Genomic DNA, 17,551 nt, shown 5'->3' with positions numbered 1-17,551 from the left:
GACCAAAAACAAAATGGCCGCCAATATCATTTTGTATGAAGAATATCGATCCCCCAAAGAACATCGGAATATCTTAAAATCTAGATCACCAATGATTAATATCGACACGGATTCTTAAACAAGAAGAGTTTTTTGAGATCATGTGAAAAAATGGTGCAAAAATATCGAGAAACAAAAAAGTTATCGCGATTTGAAAATATTTAATAGCAGTAAAAATTGAAGCTGCCGGTAGAGGGGTTAATCAACCACACGAATCTTCTTTTGCTATAGAGATGTCCATGTACCTTACTTCACCACTTAACACTCTTATACACTTCAATTTTCTTATTTCATCATCAATTTTGAACATGCATTTCACTCCTTGTTTGACGTTCAACATTTTTGAAACGACAAGATTTGCTGCAAATGTCCCTTACAAATGGCAATGGATTCAAATGTATCAAGATGTTTTCAGCAACTTTTCAAACAAACTCTTGTAACTTCTCCCAAAATGCCGGTTTTAATGTTAAGTTTCAAACTACTTGAATTCAAAGCATCCGTAACTTGCATTCAATGTTCTGAACTACGTGTATGTATGACAGCTAGAAGTTTGTTTGTTTCAATCCAGTTGCAATATAGTTGAGTTGCACCTTACGTATCATCTAACAACAAAAACATGGTCTACCAACAGATTTTTTTTTGTTTGAAACTTGTTTCTCATGTGTTGCGCAAAAGTTTTTGCGAAAAGTTTAGATTATTTCAGGCATAGCCTAATTTCGCTAGTAATAAACTTGTATTCCGAAGGGTGCAGTCAAGTTTTTCTTTTTTTTTAAATTTCTTTATTAGTATCATTCCAATCGTTACATTCATTTCTTATATGAGCAATTCTTGCTGAAACCAGGCCGCCATCGGCACCCATCGTTAGAATTCCAATTTTATGCCACTGATCGCTAGTTTTCGATAAAACTTAAGGGTGGTCCTTTCGGTTTTCTCAAATTGGTGCACCCCTCGTACGCTAGCTAGCTAAACAGTTTGCGATATGTCTCATATTTCTCTTGGAACACATAGCAAACTTAGTGGCATCGTACCGTCAAACGGGGTATCTTGCAACAGGGGTGAAACTTGCACCACTTCAACATGCAAACGAATAAACATTTTGTTGAGCATTGAGTTAAATTATTATGTTTTATTTCACCGTTTATTGATCATAGGTACATAACAGAAGATTTTTGTGAGTGTTTGGGTATTGTTTCTTTTCTGGTTGGTTTAATGGAGGTGAAAATCATGTTGCATGTTCAATTGTATGAAATTAATACTGAAAATCGTTCCTCGTACCACACAAACGGTGGAATTATGTCATTTGAGGCTATTGCCATTAGTTACAGTACTTAGTAGTATACAAATAGACAATATAAAAGTTTTGATAATTTGATGCTTAAACACTATTATAATTCAAAAACGTTTTTGACTACCCTTGTGGGGTAACTTGCAACAGCAATTTTAATCGCAATTGTTCGATATTTCTTGCCGCTCGTCATCAACAACACATGAAAAGCAAAATTGAACATATATTAATTCAATAATATTAAAATGTTTGTACCTCAACCAATTCCAAACTTGTTTGTTACAGACAATTAGGAAACTTACATGATCGCATTATAAATAGAATTAGTTTTATTTTCTTCATGAACATGATGAATAATTTTGAAAATCTGTATCAACATTACCTAGCAGATCTGCCTTTGGGAACTTTCTGCATGAAATATGATGATAATTATGCCAAAACACCAACAGAGATTTTTTTAAGCATTCATATCAATATGTGATACGTCGCATTGATGGAAATATGAATAAAAAAAAATTATGTGAAGTATTTGTAGAAAATTTTGTTTGTATTTGTAGAAAAGTTGCATTGAATCGTTTTAATGGCTTTCCAATAACTGTAAAGACGTATGACATGCTATAATTTCCCCGTGTAGACACCCTATGCAATACCAATGGAGTTTTTAATCAAATTGGCTTTATACTCATAATTCCATCAATAATAATTAGTTTTATAAGAGTAGATCATTCTGTTTTTTATTATTGTTATGCTTTTACTGCAGAAAATTAAAAAATGTTCATCATAACACGATATAGGTTATGTTTTGAATAGTGAGCTTTTAGTATTACTGTGTGTTGCATGTTACCCCACATCAGGGGTAGCATGAAAAATGTATGTTTTTCGTCTCTCCTGATTCCAGAAAACCAAATATTGAAAAAATGAATACCGCGTGGTATTCTTTACGTGGCGATTAGGATACTAGATAGTTGTTGTCTCATCTGAATCCATAATTTTGTCATCCATATAGCTTTGAAGTTGAAAAGTGTTGGAAGTTACCCCAATTGACGGTATAGAGAAAGGATATAGCTTTCATTTGAAGTTAAAAACAAATCGTTTTTTCACCATTAGCGCACCGCTAGTTTTCAATTCTGAGATCACTATCAGAAAGCTGAGAAAAAATTACGTAAGATAGACTACAGAAACTAGGTGAGCAATGGTATTTACCCTATGAAATGAACGATTTTCTAAATTATGCGCTAACGGTGAAAAAACGATTTTTCTAACAAAATTCAAGATGGCGGCCAAATTCAAAATGGCCGCCAAAATTTTTTTAACTTCAAATGAAAGCCATATCCTTTCTCTATACGATGCCACTAAGTTTGCTATGTGTTCCAAGGGAAATATGAGACATATCACGTGAAGAAATACTCAAGATTTATCAAAATATGGGCTTTTTTGCAAACTATTCAGCTAGCTGGCGTACGAGGGGTCCACCAATTTGAGAAAACCGAAAGGACCATACTTAAGTTTTATCGAAAACTAGCGATCAATGACATTAAATTGGAGTTCTAGCGATGGGTGTCGATGGCGGCTTGGTTTCGGCGAGAATTGCTCATATCTAAGTGTTCTGTGTTATTAGACAACACTATCATCCTAATTTGGTAAAACAAACTTAAGATTTTATTAACATTTTGTTAACAACATATTACATTTAATTTGCCGTAGCAGTTCAGATTTTTTACAGGTGAGTTGATTTCAACTGCTTATAAATAAAAAGAGGTTTAAATTTACTTAACCTAACTTAACCTAAACATATAACGCATTAATTGTGGCAATATAAGATTATAACAATTTTTGCCTGAAATTATTTATTATTTTATTTAACATTTGTTCCAATGTTTCAACATTGGATATTCTTTGTAATTCATTGGTAATATACCAGGGAGGAAGCTTCAGAATCATTTTCAAAATTTTATTTTGAATTCTCTGCAGAGCTTTCTTCCTGGTATTACAACAGCTAGTCCATATTGGTACAGCATACAACATGGCTGGCCTGAAAATTTGGTTGAATATCAGAAGCTTGTTCTTAAGACAAAGTTTTGATTTTCTATCAATAAGCAGATAGAGACATTTTACATATTTATTACATTTGGCTTGAATGCCCTCATTGTGATTTTTGAAAGTGAAATTCTTATCTAGCCCTAGATACTTAACTTCATCTGACCAATTTATTGGAACCCCTCTCATCGTGGCAACATGTCTACTTGAAGGTTTCAAATAAAGAGCTTTTGGTTTATGTGGGAATATTATTAGTTGAGTTTTGGGATCATAAGGAGAAATGTTCCATTTTTGCAAGTATGAAGAAAAAATATCCTAACTTTTTTTTGCAATCGACTACAGATGACACGCAGGCTTCGTCCTTTGGCGGAGAGGCCTGTGTCATCCGCAAACAAGGATTTTTGACATCCCTGAGGTAACTCAGGTATGTCAGATGTGAAAATATTGTATAATATTGGTCCAAAAATGCTGGATCTGGAGTTCTGATAATTTACCTGAAGTGTACGATTTGATAGATAACTTTGAATTATTGTAACAATGTAAGTTGGAAAATTAAAGTTTTTTTTTAATTTTACGATCAAGCCTTCATGCCAAACACTATCGAATGCTTTTTCTATGCCAAGAAGAGCAAGACCAGTAGAATAGCCTTCAGATTTGTTGGAACGGATCAAATTTGTTACACGTAAAAGTTGATGAGTGGTCGAATGTCCATGGCGGAATCCGAACTGTTCACTGGCAAAAATTGAATTTTCGGTGATTCAAAAAGTTTACTGATGGATGAAAGCAAACTGATTGGACGATAGCTAGAAACTTCTGCAGGATTTTTGTCTGGTTTTAAAATTGGAAAAACCTTAGCATTTTTCCATTTGTCAGGAAAATATGCTTACTGAAAACATTTGTTAAATATATGAACTAAAAATGATAAGCTACTTTCTGGAAGTTTCTTGATGAGGATGTAGAAAATTATATCATCACCAGGAGCTTTCATATTTTTGAATTTTTTAATAATAGTTCTCACTTCTTCCAAATCAGTCTCACAGGCATTTTCGAAAACGTTCTCTTGATTGAGAATATTTTCGAAGTTCTGAGTAACTTGATTTTCAATAGGACTAGTAAGTCCTAAATTAAAATTGTGCGCGTTTTCAAACTGCATAGCTAGTTTTTGTGCTTTTTCGCAACTAGTTAGTAATAATTTGTTTTCCTCTTTCAATGCCGGTATTGGCTTCTAAGGTTTTTTTCAAAATTTTAGATAATTTCCAAAAGGGCTTAGAGCCAGGGTCCAATTGAGATATCTTTTTTTTCAAAATTTTTGTTTCTTAATTGAGCAAAACGTTTCTTGATATCTTTCCGCAAATCCTGCCATATAATTTTCATAGCAGGATCACGAGTGCGTTGAAATTGCCTTCTCCTCACGTTTTTAAGACGGATCAAGAGTTTAAGATCATCGTCTATAATCACGGATTCAAATTTTACTTCACATTTTGGAATTGCAATGCTCCTGGCTTCAACAATGGAATTTGTTAAAGTTTCAAGAGCATTATCAATATTAAGTTTAGTTTGTAATGAAATGTTAACATCAAGATTAGAGTCAATATACGTTTATATATTCCAGTCGGCTCGAAAATAATTGAAAGTGGAGCTGATACGATTGAGAATCGCTTCATGGGATATTTGAAATGTAACAGGGACACGATCAGAATCAAAATCAGCATGAGTAACTAATTGGCTACAAAGATGGCTAGAGTCGATTAAGACCAAGTCAATCGTGGATGGATTTCTAGAAGAGGAAAAACATGTAAGGCTATCAGGGTATTAAATTGAGAAATATCCTGAAGAGCACTTATCAAATAAAATTCTGCCGTTGGAATTACTTTGAGAATTATCCCATGACCGATGTTTGGCATTAAAGTCACCAATGACAAAAAAATTTGACTTATTGCGAGTCAATTTTCGCAAGTCAGTTTGGAGGAAATTTACTTGCTGTCCAGAGCATTGAAAATGCAAATAAGAAGCTATGAAAGTATATTTACCAAGCTGTGTTTCAACTGAAACACCTAAAGTTTCAAAAACTTTAGTTTCAAATGACGAAAACAGTTGATGTTTTATACGCCTATGAATGATGATTGCAAATCCCCACATGCCCCATCAAGTTGATCATTACGATAAACAAAAAAATTACGATCTCTTTTGAGTTTGGATCCAGGTTTTAAATACGTTTCGGTAATAACTGCTATATGCACGTTATTAACTGTAAGAAAATTAAACAGCTCGTTCTCTTTACCATTCAGAAAACGAGCATTCCAATTTAAAATATTTAAAATATTATTTGGATCCATCAGAAAAACGTAATCCAATAATAATTTGATTTGTAAATGTTACACCTACTTGGACTGCTTCAGTCATAGTGGTGGCTTTAAACACGCATCAATCATTAGATTCAATTGTTCAGTTAGAAAATTAAAATCAGAGGTAGACATATCACTTGAAGTGGGTACATTTGATGATTTCCCATTAGAATTTTCAGTAGACGTAGAGCCAGAGTAGATGTTACCTGTGGCAGTAGGGTTTTTTTTTTCATTTGATTTGAAACAAGTAGTATGGGTACTCATAGTACGAATAGGGGAGGAGTTCAAATTACCTGCTACGATATCAGCAAAGGATTGTCCGTGGGTAGATACATTCGAAATTGAAAGATTCGAACGGCTACCCGACGGATTAAAATAGTTTGTGAATGAGCATGATTATGATCTTCCTTTTGGGTATGATTCCTAATCGAGCGATCGTTAGCTGAAAAATGAGCATTGTTCGATACTCTACAAGGTAAATTCCGGAAATGACCGTTATTGTAACGGATATTATCTTTCATTCAACGACTCTCTTGCGCAAAGGGCAAGACCAAAAATTTGACTTATGATTGCCCTTGCAATTGGCGCATAAGAACTCATCGGTATTTTCCTTCAGTGGGCAGACGTCCTTGGTGTGAGAAGAACCTCCGTAAATCATGCACCATGACCCCACTTTTGGCACCGATGGCACTGAGTGGGCTTCTGGTAATTTCCTCCAGGTTTCTGGAAATGTTCCCATGTCACACGGACATCGAACATAAGTTTTGCTTTTTCTAAAGCTTTAATATTATTTAGTTCTTTTTTGTAAAAGTGAACTAAATAATATACTAATGCCCTTTCCGAACAATGCCAGATTGGGTTCTTTTTTTTCATAATGATTACTTGTACTGGGGAAAATCCAAGTAAATCATTTATTCCATTTTTAATCTCTTCAGGTGACTTATAGTCACTTGACAGACCTTTCAAGACGACTCTGAACAAACGTTCAGTTTTGTCGTCATAAGTAATAAATTTGTGCTTCTTCTCTTCAAGATGTTTGAGAAGAAGTTCGCGGTCTTTAAGATTTTCCGGCAAAACGCGACAGTCTCCTTTCTTTGCGATTTGGAAGGAAACCTTGATTCCCCTAATGGAGTTCAAGATCTCCTGCCTAAATCCCCCAAATCCGGAACAACTGACCACGATAGGCGGCACTCTTTGCTTCCTCACTTGAATCAAAAAACCTGGGCTAGAGGCTGCTTCGATTTGGTGTTCGGAAAATTTATCTAGAACATCGAACTGATTGCTCATTTCGATACAACTATCAACATTATTCATTTCACCTTTGGAAGAAAGTTCGCATTCCGGAGAAACGTCCTTTTTACCATTCTTGCCACGTTTAGTGACAGTTTTAAATCCCACATTTTTGGAAGGAAGTTGTGAATTCAGAGATTCACCCTTCCTTTTGTTTGTTGTTGTAACCATGTTTAGTGAATAAGAAGACGTGACCTTCGAGAGGTTTTTTCCCAAGACGGTGTCCAAGAAGGATTACCACCGCTAGCTTTCGCCAACAGGTCCAACGAAAAATTGAAGGCACTGTTTTAGTAGCACTGAAAAGTACCGTTTTTAATTTTAGCACTGAAAAGTACTGTTTTTGTAGCACTGCAAAGTACTGTTTTATTGCTTTAGGTAGTTATTAAGAAAACTTCCAAGAGCAGAGGGAATTCGTGTACGCACAGCACGAAGGCACGATTCGCACTGTCGGTGAGTTTGTTCTGATCAGCAACGCATGATCACAATGCGTAAATATTAATCATTTGTCGGCTAGAACATCTACCGAACGAATCCTATAGAACTATCCTGTTCATCAACATTCCACAACATCCCGTAACAACTATGAGTGGTCGTAGAGTTCTCTGCAACTTTCTTAAGTAGGTGTTCAATCAATCATCCTTTCCCATTCCCCAGCTTTCGCAAGGACGTGGCCAGGACAGCTCTCGATTATTGGAGGATGCGTCAATCTTGTCTGAGAGTTAGAGGTTAGTCTCAAATTTCTGAATATGGTAACGGACGGGAAGGAGGCAACCCTCATACAATGGTCTAGGACTGAACCACCTACGAATTTGTGCGAAATGCTTAATGCTAATGCTAATTAGCCGATCGAACTATATTTGGATAGTGTAACAGTTCGTGAACTGTAACAGTTCGTGAACTGTAACAGTTCGTGAACTGTAACAGTTCGTGGCACATTACAATCGGAGACCCCTATGAATGTTGCTATTCACTCTCTCGTTTGCTATATGACGAGAGAGTGTACAAGAGCAGCAACTCACACAGACTACAACGGTATCAAGGCATTCGGGTGATTTATATTTTGCATAAAATTGGTAATATCTTCCATATTTTCTGGTAATGCAACCTTAAACAACTTGATTCAAATCTATTGAATAATTGGACACCTCTTTGGTTGCAAACAAAGCACAGAAAATGGAGTGTCTTTATCAGAATGAGAATGTAACAGCGAATGTTACAAGTGTTGACGACAGTCAGTGATCGCCACCAAGCAGAGGGTGGTGTGTGTCTGTCTTTATTCCTTTCGTGGCTCGTTACCTTCCACGAACGATATATGTCATGCGTGTTGTGTGAATGCAGGCCGATAAATGGGATGAATTCTCGCGCAACGTTACAAAAGGAACTATCTAACATTGAGAGGCTCTCTTTGTTCACTTTCTTTTCAATCAATCAACTAAGTCACATTAACCTCTTCTGTTGCGTTTTTTATATGAAAGGCTAGTCAAGGAAATTGCCTTTCGATCTATAGTGAAAAACTTTGAAAAAGCTTTAGTATTCCATTTAGAATCTCTCATTTGTACATAGGTGCTTTAGTAATGTTCAGCGAGAATTTATGCCTCATGTGTCAATGAGCGGTAATTTTTCCAAAACCTGGATTTTTCAATAGTTTGTTTCTAACAATTAATAGTATTCTCCGGTGTTAGTCCGGTAAAACCTGATCATTTTTCGTTTTTTTTGGAATTGTACCCCTATATGTTGCCGAGAAACGTTATTCAACGTTTCATATCAGATCCCCAGTTCATTCTGAAAGTTCTGAGACTAACTGAGACTCACGCTGATGCTGCTCTATAGGCTCACGGCAGAACCAAGACTCCCGGTTAACTAGCTCAGTAGCATGAGACCCCTGAACTGTGTCGCAGGGTCGGCATGCTACTGGGTAATTCGGAGGGGCTACGCGGAACAACGGGTGCAGAAACTATGGAATTCTTAAAGATTAGGATGAACTTGAATGTGGGTTGAAACTAAAGGGATTTATTGAACTTTACAAGTAGGGATTTATTGGGCTATTGTGGTCTAAAAGGGCAATTCTAGGGCTAGATGATTTCCGTTGTTCGGTACGTACCGGGGTTGCTGGACGACGTTGGCGAGCGCTCGCAGATGGCTCCGTGGCTTGATGTTCTGGTGAGTTGGTTCGGTTTTCTTGGTCTTCTGGAAGATGGCGGTTGGCTTGGGCACGCACAAAGCAATAGCGGATTGCTCTGGCCGGGTACAATGGCGGCTTGCCACTGTACGGCTACTAACGTAGCTTGGGGGTCTACGGCGTTCCCTTCGTTGACGCTATCGACGGACCACGGGCGAGACCGTATTGGCCACGCCGAGAAGGGTTCTCCTTTGCGATTAGAACCGTGCAGTTCGAGAAGAAGCTCAATGGCGGATACGGAGCCGGAGAGCACAGGTTCAAGACTCAGCTTGACCTATCGTGCAGCGTGAGGCTGTGGTAATCAAAGATTACGCAAAAGCAAGAAAAAAGAGGTCCTGAAGACCAGAGGCATATTAAAATAAAGTCTCCAGGTATTTCGCCTTCGCAGATTTACCTGAACGAACTATGGCTGGCACTACTGGTCGTTCACTGCCGTTTCACAAATGGTTCAACTCACTCACGACTTACTATCACTGACGCCGGATTGCTAATGAGCAATGGTTGACTCCCCAAGTCTTACAAAGCCCTCCTTTTCCTTCCAGTTTTCCAATCGTTCCTTATCCCTCCATTATCCTTCCTTGTAGGTCGCTCACCACCCATCCAGTTCTATTTTCGCCCATTTTACCACAGTTGATTTCTTCGCCCTTTTCTACCATCGAGCCCCACTATGTTCCACAAAACATGTAATTACCATCTGCTTATCCTACTATCACAATCATTTTATCCTACTAATTTTACTAACCCAACACTAACAAAATCTATAAAAACACTACAGTTTCTCAACAACATGCACAAATTAAAAACAATCATGAGATTTTGTAACCAAACGGTTACACTATCCTCCCGCCACGGTAAATAATTGAAGTACTTCAATTATTTTTATATTTTTACCTACACAATACACTTATCAATAAATTGAAACACAAAGACAAATGCCAATTTTTTTCTACTACATATTTTTTTTTACGGATCGCGAAGCAGTATAGAAATGATTAAAATTTACTTGGACATAACACAACATTTTAAAATCAGCTGACAACTAATGGACAAATTCCCCTAAAGAATTTGCCATAATTATTCACGTGTGATTTTATCCTGTTAGTATGCATGTAGATAAGCACGAACACCTTATAGTAGAACGATCATTTTGGTTCATCCGTTACTCAATTTCATCCCGCCCTACCAACGGTAGGTAATGAATTTGAGAAGGTTGATCAGTTGATTTCACACGCTGTACGAGCAAACACGTGTGGAAGACAGTATATCTACAGAAATTATTGCCAACGTAACAACAAGTATAAAATTCTGGACGCAAACACATTAAAACTATGGTGAATCAAACGGATACAGAACAAATTAAAATATGGCCTACGATATGGTGTATAATTATGAGGATTATTCCCAGCATAATTCGATCAGGCGGCCGTCCTGATCACGGCGGAAAAATACTGGGAACGAGCCTATAGTCTTTACAATGGATGCTCCTATTTGATTATGGCTATTGTTCAAGGTACGTGTGCTCCGTTCTATTGCTCGCGATCGTTTTTTTATTACACATCTTATAATCAAAATCTACGACACAAAACAAAAAAATAAATAAAAAAATACTACATAAAACATGCGAAATCTTAAAAATCTCTCCATTTCAGGAAAGCAATCCTCATCTATGCGTGCTAGCACGGTTCTTTTGTATGGCGCCTATTCAAAAGAACAATTTTCTTTCTTCCTCAACTATCTCTATCGCTAACCCTTCTATGACGTCACTGTACTACATAAATCTAATTGAACTCTTTCGATCCTCCCAGCATACAACGTTCGGCATTGGAACTCAGAGTAACCACTCTCTCGAAACACGGTTTCTCCCATGAGATATCCGTCTCATCTCTCGCGATGTTCAACGGAATGTGCGAGAGTTCTCCAAGAATGTTATCATCCAACACAGTGAGAGTTTAGCGAAACTGGTCGACTGATGACTCTTGCTGTTTGCAACCGAACGAAGATGAGAGCCATAATGCAGCATGCTGGATTCGTAATCATTATGCTCGCTCTTTATCGAATCGTTTAATAAGTGTGTATTTTCCCTTTTTAGGACTGGTAATTTTCTCCTGGACGAAGGTCTGCAGCGGAAAATACTCCAAGGACCTTTCCGGAGTTGTCGGCGAGTTCATATGAACTAGTCCCGCGTTTGGCAACGATCACGCACGGCGTGTATACAGGCCCGTACTTCGCGTTATACTTTTCCGCGGCAGATGACGGCTTGAAGTTCCGTTTGTAGACCTTTTGTCCAATTTGGTAAGTCGGACAATACTTTCTATGTCTCAAATTGTAAATTTTCTTACTTTTTTCGTGGCTTTTCCTCAAATTTTCTTCTACAATTTTGAAAACTTTTTCGTTTAATTTTCGACGCGCCTCATCTCGTTCCTCAACTGGGACTTCTCTATCTTCTCTTTCCAATCTATGTTCGTCACCCTTGGTGATTTTCTCATGACCATAGAGAATCCGATAGGGAGAGAGACCAGTTGAGGCATGAATGGTCGTGTTTACCAGTTCCTCCACTTCAGCGATTTTGGTATCCCAGAGCCGTTGATCCTTTTCCATGTAGGTGCGTAGGCAGGCATTGATGGTCCGGTTTGTCCTTTCAACTGGATTCGCCTGGCTATGGTGGCGTGAATTAGGCCAATGTTGGATTCCTCTTCGCGCTAACAGTGCTTGGAACTCCTTGCCGACGAATGTAGTCGCATTATCTGAGATGACGACTTCAGGGGTTCCAAATCGTCTGAACCAGCAGTCTTCCACAATTTGGCACACTTGTTTGCTCTCTATCTTCCTCACGGGTATCAGCAAAGTCCATTTGGAGAATAAGTCCATCAATACTAACAAATGGCTTTTTCCGCTGCGGCTGCGAGGAAGGTTTTGAATAAAATCAAGTGCCAAAATCTGGAAAGGTTTGTTGGTCAACCTCTGTTTACCCATGGCCGGTGCTGTGGGCATAGTCGAAGGCTTACATTGTCTGCATACGCTACACGATTGGATGTATTTCTTAGCCTGTATTGCCATCCTTGGCCAGAAATAACGAACTTTCAATCGATGGATCGTCTTTTCGTATCCCGGATGCAATGCTTGGTCATGCTCCTGCTTAAGAACATCCTGCCGCATGTCTTCAGGCAAGCAAAGTTTCCACTCGAAACAGTAATCCATTGCATCCGTGGGTGATGCGACAAACTTATAAAGCTTATCTTCTTCTATTTTGAAATCAGGAAAATCATCCGGGAATTCCAATACTTTCTTGTATAACGAAGAATACCAGTTATCCTTGCTCAAGTCGATCGCTTCGACAGCCCGCGAAAGTGCGTCTGGAACCACGTTTTCTGCGCCTTTCCGATGTTTGATAAACATATCATATTGCTGTAGCAGCATACTCCAGCGACTTAGCTTGGATGACGGTTTCCATTTTGAATTCATTATAAATGAAAGAGCAGACGAATCGGTGATTAAAGTGAATCGAGCTCCCTCAACGTAAGGCCTGAACTTTTCTATGGCCTCCAAAGCGGCCACACCTTCTTTTTCAGCAGCTTTCCAGGATCGTTGTGACATAGTTAGCTTACGAGAGAAGTATGCAATCACGTGTTCACTTCCATTTACCTCCTGTGTGAGCACTCCTGCTATCGCCGTATCGCTTGCATCCGTCTGGATCGTAAAAGGTCTTCCAAAGTCTGGGCAGGCTAATATCGGCGCTGTGATAAGTTTCTCTTTTAGAATGACGAATGCCCTTTCAGCTTCATCATTCCATTGTACAATTTTGGGCTTTCCCTTGAGCAAGTTGGTCATGGGAGCCGTTACTTCGCTAAACTCCGAAATGAAACGCCGATAGTAGTTCACCATGCCCAAGAAGCGCCTTAACGATCGCACAGACGTGGGCCTTTCAAAGTTTACGATGGCCTCAATTTTGTCTGGATTTGGACGAATTCCTCTTTGTGACAGCACGAACCCCAAATACGGAAGTTCTGGAACACAAAACTTCGACTTCTCAAGGTTAATCGAGAGATTGGCTTCTCTAAGCCTTCTCGCTACCTCTTTCAGACTTCGGAGATGTTCCTCAAACGTGTTGCTTACAATGACGATATCGTCAAGGTAGACAAACACGTTTGGTTCCAGCTCACCATACCCTAATACATGGTCCATCAACCGGGATAGGGTTGCCGGGCTATTCACCAGTCCAAATGGGAGTCGGGTGAACTGGAACAGTCCCCTTCCAAATATTCGGAATGCCGTATACTTCCGAGATTCGGGATCCAACGGTATTTGCCAGAAAGCCTTCGACAAGTCAATCGTCGACAAATATTTGGATGCTCCCAATCGCCCAAGTATACGATCCTGATGTGGAAGGGGATAGGCATCTCTACGAGTCCTGTCATTCAACTTTCGTGCATCCAAACACATTCGCACCTTTATCCGACCTTCTGCACTTGATTCGCCTTTCTTAGTCACAGGGACAATTAACAAAGCCCAATCGCTGTTAGACCGTTCCACTACGCCCGAAGCAATCCATTTATCCAGCTCTTCATTAACGCTTCTTTGGATTTCTGGCGACCATGGATACGGGTTTAATCGAATGGGTCCTGCATTTTTGAATTGCTCCTCAAATTCAATTCTATGGGTAATAAGCGGGGTTACTTCCAACTTGCTCCCTTCATCAAAAACTTTGAACTCTGTTTTAACCTCATCTAACAACTGTTTCTCCGCTGCAGTCAAACATGGCTCTTCCTCCAGTCCTGCTTCTACCTCCTCTACCAAGCATTCATCCTGATTTATTGTGGGTTCAATGTTGAAACTTTTCCAAAAATTCATTCCCAATATAAGACGACGATTCAAATTGGGTGCTACTACAGCTGCGACAATTTTTGTTTTGCCATTAAACGTAATGGGCAAATTTACGAAACCGGTTACTTCCATTTGGGACCCTCCAGCAGTGATCAGTTTCAGGCCTGTAGGGTGCAATTTCAGCTTAAGATCTTGTAACAGCTTTCCGCAACCAATCCCTAAAACCGTCATCTGCGCTCCGCAATCCAATAAACCAATTATATGAAATCCCATAACATCTACCTTCGCAAAAGGACGATTGTCCCCATCTACCTGTATAATAAGCTCCCCAATTTCCTGAGCGGTTGAAACGAACTTGGTAAGAGGCTTTTTATTGCTGCATCGACGACCTCTCACATCGACTGCTTCCCGTTTTTTGCACAAAACGGACAATCTGGTTTTCTGAAGCCCTGGAACCCGCAAGTTGAACAGAAGATTTCTTTGGGTTTTAGACAGGCGCTAGAATGGTGGTAGTTTCCTCGACAGTTAAAACAAACTGTCCTCTCCGGAATTCGATAGGCTACAATCCGCTTCCTTAAAAGTTCTTCGCTATTACCTTCCCCAGGATCGGCATTTGAGCTGGTTTGTTTTGGCTTTTGTTGATTATCCTTGGACTGGTCAGACGTTGGTTTCCTAAATCCTCCGTTATCAGTCTTACTAGGACCATGATACGCTCCAGCATTTCGGTTTCTCCACTCTGACCTTCCCTTGAAACCATTATCCTTCCAATCGTTCCGCGGTGGTTGATATCTACGTGGAGCTGAACTTTGGCTAATTTCGTGTATCTGTGCTGATTTTGTCCCCTGATCACCTTCGGATTTGCGGTACAAAAACCAGTTGGCTGAGTCTAATTTTCGTCCCCATACCTTCAACATCCTCAACGTTCGAACTCCCTTAACAAGTAAGGAGTTTTTATAATCCGAACGGAGGTTTCGGAATATTATATCAAACTTTCGCTGTTCCGTTGGTGGGACTGCCATCTGGTCAAAAATCTCCTTGATAGCATTATAGTAGTCCTGAAACTTTTCACCTCTCTTTTGCCTTCTGGCCGCTGCTTGTTGCTCGTAAAGGTAATCCATATCTGGCGGTTGATACTCCAGCTTCAACTCTGCTATCATCTCGGTCCAATTCCGAAATTCCCGATTGCGCTTACCCTCTATATACCAGGCCCTCGCCTCACCCGAAAACAAGTGGATTGCCTCGTTGAATAATGCTCGCTTGCTGATGTTCTCCGCTTCCGCCATAAATTCTACTTCAGACACGAACTTGTTCAACCCTCTACCATCATCTCTCCCGTCGTATTTCAGTTTCCAATCGCAGACTGGTCTAGGCCTTCGCTTCAATTGCTTACCGCGCTCAACGTCCTCTCTATCAATATCTGATTCTACTACTTCTGAGTCTAGATCGGTCCCTATATCTCTATCACTTATGGCATCGGACGAAACCGAAGCTATTTCATCACTTTTCTTAACTACTCGTCTCGCCCCTCTTTGATTGCTGACTATCTTCGATTGTTCGCTCTTTTCCACACTCAAAGCCTGTGGAATTCGCTTTTTCCTCATCTGCCTGCTCTTGTTTTCTGAATTACTACTCTGTTCTACACCCGCTAGGTTTAACGCTTTTAGTTTAGACGTGATCATTTTGTCTACCTGCTGCATAATCCGTTCTACTAGTTCATCCGCGTTGACAACCTTATTCTCGGGACCCTTGGGTGTACTAGACCTCCTACTACGTACGTTCCGCACATCAAAATCCAACTCATCCGAAAGAGTTTCCTCATCTTTTTCGCTATCATCCTTGCTTTCATCTTCAGTTCGCGGGTTCGAAACATCTTCCTCACTTTCTACTCTCTCGCGATCTTGTGAACTCTGTCTCGGAATATACCTTGTAGACGGTTCTCCTATCTCCTCTGGGTCCCTGCTACGGCACGAAAAATACTCATTCAACAATCTGTGAACTAGCTGTTCCAAACCGTCAATATTGAATACTTTCTTTAACCGCTGCAACCGGAAGTACAAGTGGACCAGACGCGTTTCCAACTGTGGAAATTCTGACTTTTTTGCCTTCCTAGTTTCTAATGAATCCCTAATCATCGTTATTTTTTCTTCTACCAATCGCGACTCTGATTCACGGGCCTCTTCTGCTATACTCCGCGAAGCGAATGTGTTTGCATCTCGTTCCTCTTTCATTGCACCTCTCAACTTTCTTCGTTTTATATCCCTAGATTCACCACTCGAGAACTTTACTTTGCGTAGAACAAGCTCGTATTCCAGCTCATCATCCAACAGATGGTTCACGTTCATCGAACGGTATTGGCTAGCGTATTTAGACTCCATCGTATTTAAAATCAGATTTATGTAAAGCAAGAGTAATTCAATAAAGTTCACTAAAGTTCAATAAAGTTCACGAATTCAAAATATATACACTTAGAAATTAGACAATAAATTCAAATTCACACGACAAATAATAAAATTCAAATCTTAAGCTAGAAAATAAGAAATAATGAAAAAGAAAAATTCAAAAACAATTCAATAAACCGTGCTATCCTTGTGTTGTTTTGTATAGTGTAATTTAGTTCATTCAGGACCTTTGTAAAGTGTGAAAGTGTATTTGTTTCAGTGTAAGTCCTTTCTAGGTTAGTTACCAGTACCAACTCCAAAATATGTCTCTGTCTCCGAAATCAATCAAATCTTTACTGCTTTTGTGCCAACTTTTCTTCCTTTCTGCACTCTTCCGAAACCGAATAAGGCCAATGTCTTCCCACTTCAATCTACCAACTCGCGGACTGTGATTAGCGGTTATCAAGTGTCGGACTGCACAATCAACTCATTGATTGCGCACTCACCTGTCGCCCAGTTAAAAAAATCTCAAGATTTTTTTTAAATACTAATCGTTCCTCCGATTACCGTTCACGACTTTAACGTTGGTCGCCAATTGAGACTAACTGAGACTCACGCTGATGCTGCTCTATAGGCTCACGGCAGAACCAAGACTCCCGGTTAACTAGCTCAGTAGCATGAGACCCCTGAACTGTGTCGCAGGGTCGGCATGCTACTGGGTAATTCGGAGGGGCTACGCGGAACAACGGGTGCAGAAACTATGGAATTCTTAAAGATTAGGATGAACTTGAATGTGGGTTGAAACTAAAGGGATTTATTGAACTTTACAAGTAGGGATTTATTGGGCTATTGTGGTCTAAAAGGGCAATTCTAGGGCTAGATGATTTCCGTTGTTCGGTACGTACCGGGGTTGCTGGACGACGTTGGCGAGCGCTCGCAGATGGCTCCGTGGCTTGATGTTCTGGTGAGTTGGTTCGGTTTTCTTGGTCTTCTGGAAGATGGCGGTTGGCTTGGGCACGCACAAAGCAATAGCGGATTGCTCTGGCCGGGTACAATGGCGGCTTGCCACTGTACGGCTACTAACGTAGCTTGGGGGTCTACGGCGTTCCCTTCGTTGACGCTATCGACGGACCACGGGCGAGACCGTATTGGCCACGCCGAGAAGGGTTCTCCTTTG

The sequence above is a fragment of the Aedes aegypti genome, chromosome 2 (assembly GCF_002204515.2).
Source record: "Aedes aegypti strain LVP_AGWG chromosome 2, AaegL5.0 Primary Assembly, whole genome shotgun sequence".
Lineage (NCBI taxonomy): Eukaryota > Metazoa > Arthropoda > Insecta > Diptera > Culicidae > Aedes > Aedes aegypti.
This window is presented reverse-complemented; position numbering follows the sequence as displayed.